Below are 10861 nucleotides of genomic sequence, written 5' to 3' on the forward strand. Positions count from 1 at the left end.
GGATCCATAAGGAACCTTCTTCATCTCTTCTTTGTCTTTCTCACTTGTAGGACATTTATCAGAATTCAATTTAAAACGAGTAACAAGTGGAGTACTAACAGGTTTGCAATTGCTCATGTTAAACCTCTCTAACACCTTCTCAATATAATTGTGTTGAGACAACCACAATTTATTATTCTTCCTGTCACGAGTAATTCTCATACCCAGAATTTGCTTTGCAGGACCTAAGTCTTTCATTGCAAAAGACTTGTTCAAATCTTTCTTTAAAAATTGAATCTTCTTAGTGTCATGACCAACAATCAACATGTCATCCACATATAATTAGAGAATAATATAATCACCATCAGAGAATTTCTTGATAAACACACAATGGTCAGAAGTAGTTTTACTATACCCATGTTTCTCCATGAGCCCATCAAATTTCTTGTACCATTGTCGAGGTGCTTGCTTGAGCCCATACAAACTTTTCTTTAATTTGCACACAAGATGCTCTTTACCTTTGACTTCGAAACCCTCTGGTTGCTCCATATAGATCTCTTCCTCCAAATCACCATGAAGGAAAGCAGTTTTCACATCAAGTTGTTCAACTTCTAGGTTCAAACTAGCTGCTAACCCAAGCACAACTCGGATAGAGGACATCTTCACCACAGGTGAAAAAATTTCATCAAAGTCAATACCTTTTCTCTGATTAAAACCTTTCACAACCAATCTTGCTTTGTATCTTGGTTGAGAACTATTATCTTCTGCCTTTATCTTATATACCCATTTGTTCTTGAGTGCTGTTCTACCATTAGGCAACTTTACCAAATTAAATGTGTGATTGTCATGCAAGGAATTCATCTCTTCTTGCATGGCCTTTAACCACTTTTCTTTATCAACATTTGTAATAGCTTTTTGATAGTATTATGGCTCTCCACTATCAGTGATCATCACATACTCATGTGGAGGATATCTTTGAGAAGGTTGACGTTCTCTAGTAGATCTTCTCAACTCAAACTCGACTGATGGCTCAACTGGAACCTGTTCATCATGGTGAGGCACATGATCATCAATTACATTCTCATCATCTACCTGTATATCTCCCCCTTCAACAAAGGTTTCTGCAGGGGGCTTATGTGAAACATTTTCAATGTAACTTTTGGAATTTGGTTTCTGTTTTTCAGTTTTATCAAAATCTTCAATAGTATGGTCTTCAAGAAATATCACATCTCTGCTTCTGATAATTTTCTTGTCAACCGGATCCCACAATCTATAACCAAATTCTTCATCACCATAATCGACAAATATACACTGTTTGGATTTACTATCAAGCTTGGACCTCTCATCTCTTGGAACGTGAACAAAACATATGCAACCAAAAACTCTCAAATGACGGTAAGAGACATCTTTCCCTGTCCACACTCTATTTGGAACATCACCATCAAGTGAAATAGAAGGATAAAGATTGATCAAATCCACTGCAGTTTTCATTGCTTCACCCCAAAAGGATTTCGATAATTTTGCATGAGAGAGCATACATCTGATTATGTCATTAATCGTACGATTCATTCTCTCTGCAACACCATTATGCTGAGGTGTCTTTGTAACTGTTTTCTCAAAGCTGACTCCATGTTCTCTATAATACTCTTCAAATGGACCTCTGTATTCGCCACCGTTATCTGATCGAACACATTTCAATTTCCTTCCCTTTTCTCTTTCAACACTTGCATGAAAGTGCTTGAAGACTCCAAATACCTGGTCTTTAGATTTCAAAGGAAATGCCCACACTTTTCTAGAGTGGTCGTCAATAAAAGTAACAAAATATGATGCACCACCAAGAGATTTACTATCCATCATACAAACATCAGTATGAACTAAATCAAAAATATTTTGCCTCCTATGAGGACCAGTATTATGAAAAGAAACTCTATATTGTTTTCCAGCAAAACAATGAGTGCAAGTTTTTAGAGACGTACCTTTCACAAGAAGAAAATTTTTCTTCGCAAGTATGTTGAGTCCTTTCTCACTCAAGTGACCGAGGCGCATATGCCATAAATCAGAAGATGCATCTTCAATTGCATTCACTTCTTCCTTGCATAACTTCGTAGACATCCTATAGAGAGAATTGGAACTTTGCTCATTTGCAACCACTAGGGACCCTTTGGTGATTTTACATATACAACCACCACCAAAGTAAGTGTGATAACCCTCAATATCCAAGGCTTTCACCGAAATCAAATTGAGACGAATATTAGGTACATGTCTAACATTCTTCAATTGAAGCTTGCAACCAATCCCAGTTTCAACCCAAACATCTCCCATACCGATAATTTAGCATACTCCTTCATCTCCCATTTTTACCATGCCAAAATCACCAACACTGTAAGATGAGAAGAAATCACGCCTAGGAGTCTTTCCCTTTATTGATCTCTCTTAAGGAACCTGCAATTTCTTTTTATGTGACCCGCTTTGCCACAATGATAGCATATCACTCCTTTTCTAGTCCTCGACTTGCTTTTTGACTTGCTACGACTTTCAGAGTTGTTGCGTCTATGGAAGTTTCTAGATTGACTTCTCCCCCGTGACTCTGTAACTAGTGCTTCTGACTTTGAGGAAGAACCAGTCAAACCACGTTCCTTTCTTCGAGTTTTTTCATTCAACATGCTCTCTTTAACTGTTGACATTTTCAACTTTCCACTTGGAGCTGAATTGGTCAACGTCACAACAAGGACTTCCCAATTATCAGGCAAGGAACTCAACAATAACAACGCTTGCAACTCATCATTTAATTTAATTTCTGCAGTTGTTAACCGATTCACTGTATTCTGAAAAATACTCATATGCTCTGCCATTGAATTCCCGTCTTTGTATTTCATATTCACCAGCTTCCGAATCAAGAATACTTTATTTTGCACATTCTTTCGTTCATACAACTCTTTTAATTTTTCCAACATCTTGTTAGCATCTATTTCAGTTTCAACATGTGGATACACACTAAGATCCAACCACTGCCTGATCAACGCCACTGCCTTTCTATTCATCTTCTTCTAGTCAACGTCTGATTTATTTGCGGGTTTAGCAGTGTCACCCTCAATAGGATCATACAAATCTTTACTGTATAACTTGTCTTCCATGAGAGTCTTCCCAAGTGTATAATTAGAAGAGTTGAGTTTAATCATATTGGGACCTTTATTTTCCTCCTCCATTTAAATGCACAAATCAAATAACTGAGCTCTGATATCACTTTGTTGGGAAAAACCATAGATAATTAGCAATAACTATCTCAATAATGCAGAATATTTTTCTCCCACCTGTGCAAATAAATGGCCAAACAGAAAATACAATTCTAGAGCAAAAATAATTGGCAGAAAATTAAATATGAGACAAACGCTATTTTTAACGTGGAAAACTTCCCTCAAATTGAGAGAATAAAAACCACAGAACCTAGTCCAGTAAAACTTTCACTATAATAATTAATGGGTACACAAAGAGTCTTCCTAATACAATAGGAAATATCAATCAACAATAACAATCCTATAACAACCTTCCAGTAAAGTGGGTATGCCAAAGTAACTCTCAGAGAAAATAAAACTACTCAAATTATATATTAAAGAAACAAACTCAGTGGTAGGAATAACATACTAATTTTGTAGATCAAACGGAGCAAGTTTGATACACACCTATTACCACCACCGGAACCAAACCCTTATTTTTCTTCTCTGGCAACCATTCTTCTTCCATTGTTTTTCTGTGTATTCTTAGGGATTTCTAAATCCCTTTTATTACCTTCAAGTGGGCCAAACCCATTAATTTTTTTTCCTTTTTCTTTTTATTTCAATAATAATAATAATAGTAAAATTGGTGGGTTCCACTTGAGGAGTGAGCCCACCCAAACACAGAAGAACCCCTTTTTTGTAGGATAAATGGTGTGCAATATTACAAATTACTTTAGCTCAAGAACTATGTTACTTGCATCATGACTTTTATTGTAATGAAACTAAAGTTATCTTCTAATTATTTGAAGTTAGTCAAATTATTGATTTTTTATTAAGCTCCATGTGATGAGGGCACATCTAGTGGTCTTGATGGATAAAAACAACTATGATGAATCAAATTAATTTCTTGTTAAGCTTCTACAAATGATGAGCCAAGCAATATGACATTTGATATACAATTGGAGAAAACGTTTCATCTTGTTACTTGAAAATAAAAATAATTGCTACATTTTGTTCAAAGCCTTCCAATAAAGTAATCTTCAAAATTACTTACATAATACTTTGAATGCTAAAAAATTTATTGTAATTATTGAAAAGCCACAAGATGACATAAATTATGTCGAACAAACATTTATATCTTTGCGTCTCACAAATGAACTCAATTATTACAATTTACAAGGATGTTGTAACAAAGATCTAGATGTTCATCTCTGATTGTTAGTCCATATATCACTTAATGAATTAATCTGGAAAGATTGGTTTTAAAATTTGATTGAGATAACCTTTCTTCAACTGATGTTGGAAAGAAGATATCAAAAAATCATATTACTTGTGAAACCATTGAATCATTTTCTGTGTGGTTGACCAAAGATTTTGATTAGAAAAAAAAAATTTAAGTTAAAAGCAAAAGAAAATATATTTATCAAAATATTTTTTTTGGACAACATACCAAAATATTTATTGGAAACCAACTTTAATGTTTGACACCGTGTGTATGGTTGCAACATGGGTGATCACCATGTGTGTGGGTATACCACACTTTCTCTGGTCTTGTCGTTTTGCCATTACTACTTGTCTAAATCCTTTAATTGAAAAGATTGTGCACAAAAACATATTGTAGTACTTATTTTAATCTACAAGGAACGGGACATTTTCCAAATTGTCTATCAAAGGTCATCTTGCTTGACCCATTATCTGTAGAATATCAATAAGTTGGTAATTCCATTTTCATCATAGTTGTTCGTACTCATCGCAACCACCAGATGTGCTGACAATTTCACTCCCCAACACATGGAGCTTAATACATAATTCTTACTTTGACTAGACTCAAATTATTCGGAGACAACTTAACCATCATTGTTGTTAAAGCCATCATGCAAGAAGTATACTCCTCCAAACAAAGCACTTTTTAATATTCCATGTCATTTATCCTTTCAAAAAAGGCTTCAATTTCTTCTATAGATACACAAAGAAATGACTTATATGCAGCCAATTGTCTTTACCATATAATCCTATGATGACACAAAAACAAGATTGAGTTCTCCATTATTGGCAAGTTGAGTAATAATATTGTAAATAGACTGGGTCTGCCTCCATTGTAGTCTTCAAAGTATGTTTACGTGGATCACTAAATTCTACACTCGCAATGAGTATTTCCAAATGAATTGAACTAGCAATAGGGGAAAATCGAAAAGGCCAAGGGAGGTAGCTCAAATTTATTCCCCTATATCCTTTCCATTTGCAAGTGAGGTTGACAATGTCCCCATAGTTTTTGAAACTCACCTATATTATTATCCCATCCCTTATTTTTATGTTATAAAAGATAATATAACATAGTTTATGGGATTGAAGTGAGCAAACTGACAATTCTTTATATAACTTTTTGTATTTTTTATTTTGAAAATATTTTCTTGGTGTTTGTATATCCACACTCAAACATTATTATTAGATAAAGATAAAATATAACATAACCATACATGGTGTCCACCCGTGTTGCACGCGCACACATGCAATGTTAAACATTAAAATTAGTGTTCAAATAATATTTTGGTAAATTTTACCTAAAAAAGGACATTTTGGTAAATATATTTTCTTTTACTTTTAATCCTAATGATTTTTTACTTTTTAATCATCACAAACATATACTACATTATACTTTTAGTTCTTGTTGTTTTATTTTAATTTTTATATAATTTATTTATATTATATTTGATTTTTATAATATATAGAATATTTAATTTTTGTTTGTTTAATATAATGCATCTAAAAAATAAAATAAATATTACAAATATATTACATAATTGAATTTTTTTATAAAAAAATACTAAAATAATATACACAATTGATTCAAATAATTTGGAGCCAATTTCATCGTGCAAGAAGCATACTTCCTCAAACAAAGCAATTTGAAATATTCCACAATATTTATCCTATCAAAAAAGCTTCAACTTCTTTTATTGATACATAAAGAAATGAATTATGAGCAGCCTCTAAATATACAAACATATATTAAATTATCTTTATAATATAATCCCTTGAAGGCACACAAATAAGAGTGGATTCTCCATTCTTGACATTGAATAGTAGTGTAAATAGACTTGGTCACTGACTCCATCATTGAATAGTAGTGTAAATAGACTTGGTCACTGACTCCATCGTAGTCTTTAAAGGATGTTTATGTGCATCACTAAATTCTACACAAGCAATAAGTATTTCCAAAAGAATTGAACGAGCAGTAGTGGAAAATTGAAAAGGCCAAAAGTTCGATCAACGGTACCAAAGTCTTAGCACTTTACTACAGTTCCACCTAGGGCTGTGCAAAAAAACCGGTTTTGAGACCCAAATCCAAAACCGGATCCAAAACCATTTTTAATAACCGGTTAAAATAATATGGATATAAACCGGTTTATTTAAAACCGGTTGGATAACCACCCACATTTTATTTTTGGATTTGGATTTAAACCAGATTTTATCCACTCAATTCCCAAATTCCAATCTCAGAACCCTAAATCCCCAAAACCCTCAAAAGCATTTTCCAGCAGCGTTTTCCGGCAATCTTTCCTTCCGGCAAACCGACATTCCATCTTTGAAGCACCTTCCTTCCTTCTTTCTCCAACGTTTAACACATTTGGTTCGTTTCTATTCATCCTTACTAAGTTTTTTCTGTTGTTTATTCTTCTTAGTTTCTTCGAAGAATCGTCAATGGCAAATCGCCATGGCTTCGGAGAAACCCGTTGAGATAATAAAGGGAAAGTTGATTACATCCCTTTATTACGATAATAAAATCTAATCAATCTGAACAGAAAAATGATTACATGTTTACTACATCATGGATCTACATAATCACACAAAGGGATTTATTGTTGCTTGAAAATCAAATTCCTATGTTTGTATTAGAGGAATTACACAAAAGGGTGTTATTAGATTATGGTAGCGACAATGAAAATGAAAGATGTGTTAGTTTTATTGAGCTTGCGTTTAATTACTTTGAAACTGAATGTTCTCAACGACCATATCCTTATTGATGATTTTGCAGTCTATTGAAAAGAGTGGGGATAGGGGTTGTAAGAGTATACCAATTTTATGTTAAAGACCCATCAAAATATAAGTACCTAACCTTAGAGCATATGACATAATCTGGCAGCTATCCCATTTTATTGAATAAAATTAACAAGTTCCAATCATGAATGTCATCTTCCAATCTACCCTTTAACCCCAAATTGCACTTTCATTCTCCCCAAACATATTGCACTCTATTGATGTTGAAAAAGCTCATGAAGATAGCAAGTGAGGATAAGTTGCAAAATAGAAAAGCAAGTGAACTGATGCAACTACCACAAATGTAATGTTCAAAGAGGTTTTCAAAAACCTCTTACAAGTAAATATTACTTTCACTTCCAAATAAACTTGTTCTATTAGTTATTTTATAACATTTAATATAAAAATCAAGTATACTTATTTTGAAATTCATTTTGGTTATGGCTAAAATTAACTATATTGGTGAGAGAATGTAGATCCTTATTGAACTGAACTCCGAGATCAAATATTGGTTGTACAATTCTTCTCATCCTTTTCTTGTTAATTTTTGTTGCTAATTTTTACTGCATAATTGTGTTTGGCTACTGCATTTCAAGTTTGTACAATTCTCTCTTTGAGGTTTGTTGCAATTTTGCATTTCTGCTTTTTTGTTACTGCTGCTAATTTATAAAATAGTTTAGAGCTTTAATATATTGTCCAAAGGATAAATATTGAGCAATCCATTGATTATATTTGAATATTTTAAGTTTTTTTCTACTCAAATATATGTGGTTAAATTTTTTATAGTGCATAACTTAGATTAGGGGAGGGAAACTCTGTATGCAAATCCAATAAATTTGGGTCAGCATAAATTATTGGGCTAGCTTAAAATTCCATATTTGAGAAGAAAAAAGAGTGAACATTGATTCAACCCTTCAATTTTTTGGTTTTTTTAATTATATTTTAGCTTACAGCACTGTAATTCAACCATTAAATTTTTTGGTTTTTTTTATTATATTCTAGTTTACAACAACCAATCTAATATTTTATTCAAACTAGGTGGATTGGACAAAAAATATTCGATTATTTTTTGTATTCTTTTTGGTGATTGTTCATCTATCCATTAGTGTTTGCTCATAATGTGTTAAAAGCACTAACAAATTATAGTTTTTGATAGCATTATTCGTTCCATTTTTCATTATCAAATTTCCATTTTCCACTATTGGACTGGAGCTTCTGGTATATTATGTTTTTTTGGGAGTGAGCATCCACTTTTCTGTTCCTCTATGTGTTTAAATACATGTCTAATTTGGTCGATTAAATTATATTTAAAATATATATATTTGAAACCAATATTTGACACTATTTGATATACTGTAAATTCAATTAAGTGTTGAATACCAACAAAAATAGGCACTTGGCAAGTTCATATGAGATCATTGTAATTACGGTTTTTAAAGCTTTGGCTTTCAAAAATACAATAGTTTGATTCATAGAATAAGGAAGCGTGTTGGTTCTTTACACCTTGAACATTAGTTTGTACCTTGAACATTTTAAGTTCAATAACTATCTTCATTATTATTGCAGCAACCTGTAACATTACATCAAGATGGGTGATCAATCCGAGACAGTCGATTTGTTTGTTTCTCCTCCACCAATTGTCCCGAACACAACTACTATGTTACCACCTAGAACCAAAGGTCGTAAAAATCAATCGTTTGTTTGGAATGATTTCACAGTAGATCCTAACTTGGATGGGACATCTATTTGCAACCATTGTAGCAAGAAGCTCAAGTGTGATAATGGGACGAGTTCAATGATACAACATTCAAAGGGATGTAAGAAAAACCCCAATAGCGAGTTTGACCAGAGGAAGAGAACATTGGATGCAATGAATGTTGAAGGTCATACTATTTCTTCCCCTTCAGTGCCTAGGTTTGATCAAGAAAAATTATGATATTTACTCGTGAAGATGTTTATAGACATGGAATTGCATTTTCGACAAGTGGAACATCCAGATTTTCAAGAATTTGTAAGTGGCTTAAATCCAAAATTCAATCTTATATCACGCACTACACTTGCACGCGATACTTTGTTGTTATGGGAGGTAGAAAAGTTAAAATTGAAAAACTATATGTCCCAACACTGCCAAAAGGTTTGCCTCACTGCCGACACATGGACATCTATTCAAAATTTGTCTTATATGTGTGTCACGTTGTTGACAATAATTGGAACTTGCAAAATAAGGTTCTAACATTTTGCTAAGTCCCAGGTCACACGACAGATGTTATGACAAACACAATTGATGCGTGCTTGACTGATTGGGGGCTGAATCGTGTTTTGACTGTGACACTTGACAATGCCTCATCAAATGATCTTGGAATCAAACAATTGAAGAAAAGACTAATGTCTTGTAACAACTTGGTTTTTAATGGAGAGTACATGCATATGCATTGTTGTGCGCACATCTTAAATATCATTGTTAGTGAGGGGTTGAGTGATTTGGACATGTCAATTTTAAGGCTTCGTGCTGCTGTGAAATATGCTAGGTCTTCTTCTTATAGGTTTGCGAAATTTAAACCATGTGTAGAACGGTCAAACTCTGAATACAAAGGTCTAGTTTGTCTTGACGTGGAAACTAGGTGGAACTCAACATATTTAATGTTAGACTCGGCTTTGAAGCATCAAAAGGCATTTGAAGTGCTTGAAATTCATGATCCTAAGTATTCTGAGGAACTACTTAAGGGGAAGGGGAAAGGTGTGCCTACTGGTTTAGATTGGGCGAAAGCACAATCAATTATGCCATTTTTAAAAATGTTTTACGATGCCACCTTACGAATATCTGGTTCCTCCTATGTTGCCTCTAATATGTATATGTTAGAGGTTTTTGGAATAGGTGAAAAAATACTTAAAATGTGCAACTCCAAGGATATGTGCTTAAAAGTAATGGCTGATAGGATGAAAACAAAGTATGACAAATATTGGGGAAAATATGAAAATTTGAACATGTTGTTGTTGATTTCTTCTGTCTTAGACCCCAGGAACAAATTAAAGTTTGTCAATTGGTTGATCACTCAAAACTTTAATTCATTTGATGCAACCAAATTAAAAGATTTGTTGAAAACTCGTTTGGATGAACTGATTCTGGAGTATAGTGGTGTTGGAGAAGGATTCCAAAGTGAATCACAATCGACTGAATTTGATTTAAGTGGTAAGGAAGATCTTTACTCTAGTTTGTACTGCTAGTTGGCTTAAAGGATTGCGTAAATCGTCTTCAATAAGTGATTCACTTTTAGTTGAGGATTTCAAGGAGCTTGAGATTTTAGAGGAAGGTAACATTGTATATGCTTTAATAGTTGAATATAAATTAATAATTGTTAAATTATGATTTGATAAGTAACTGTTTTTTTTTACTTCAGAAATAACTTCTATGAAATTTGGCGGTGCTTGTTCGGTTCATGTTTCTCTTGGTGAAGATTGAGAATTGAAATGACAGGGACTCTGACTTTTAGAGAAGGGCTTTTAGGACGTATAGCTTACATTAAATTACATGTGAGGTATGAATTGAATTTAAATTACATTAAATTTGAAGTGATTAGGGAAATTGATGAGAATGAAAATTTCAACTTGGATGCAGAGGATGCAAAGTT

Source organism: Cicer arietinum, chromosome 3 (assembly GCF_000331145.2).
Source record: "Cicer arietinum cultivar CDC Frontier isolate Library 1 chromosome 3, Cicar.CDCFrontier_v2.0, whole genome shotgun sequence".
In the NCBI taxonomy this organism is placed as follows: Eukaryota; Viridiplantae; Streptophyta; class Magnoliopsida; order Fabales; family Fabaceae; genus Cicer; species Cicer arietinum.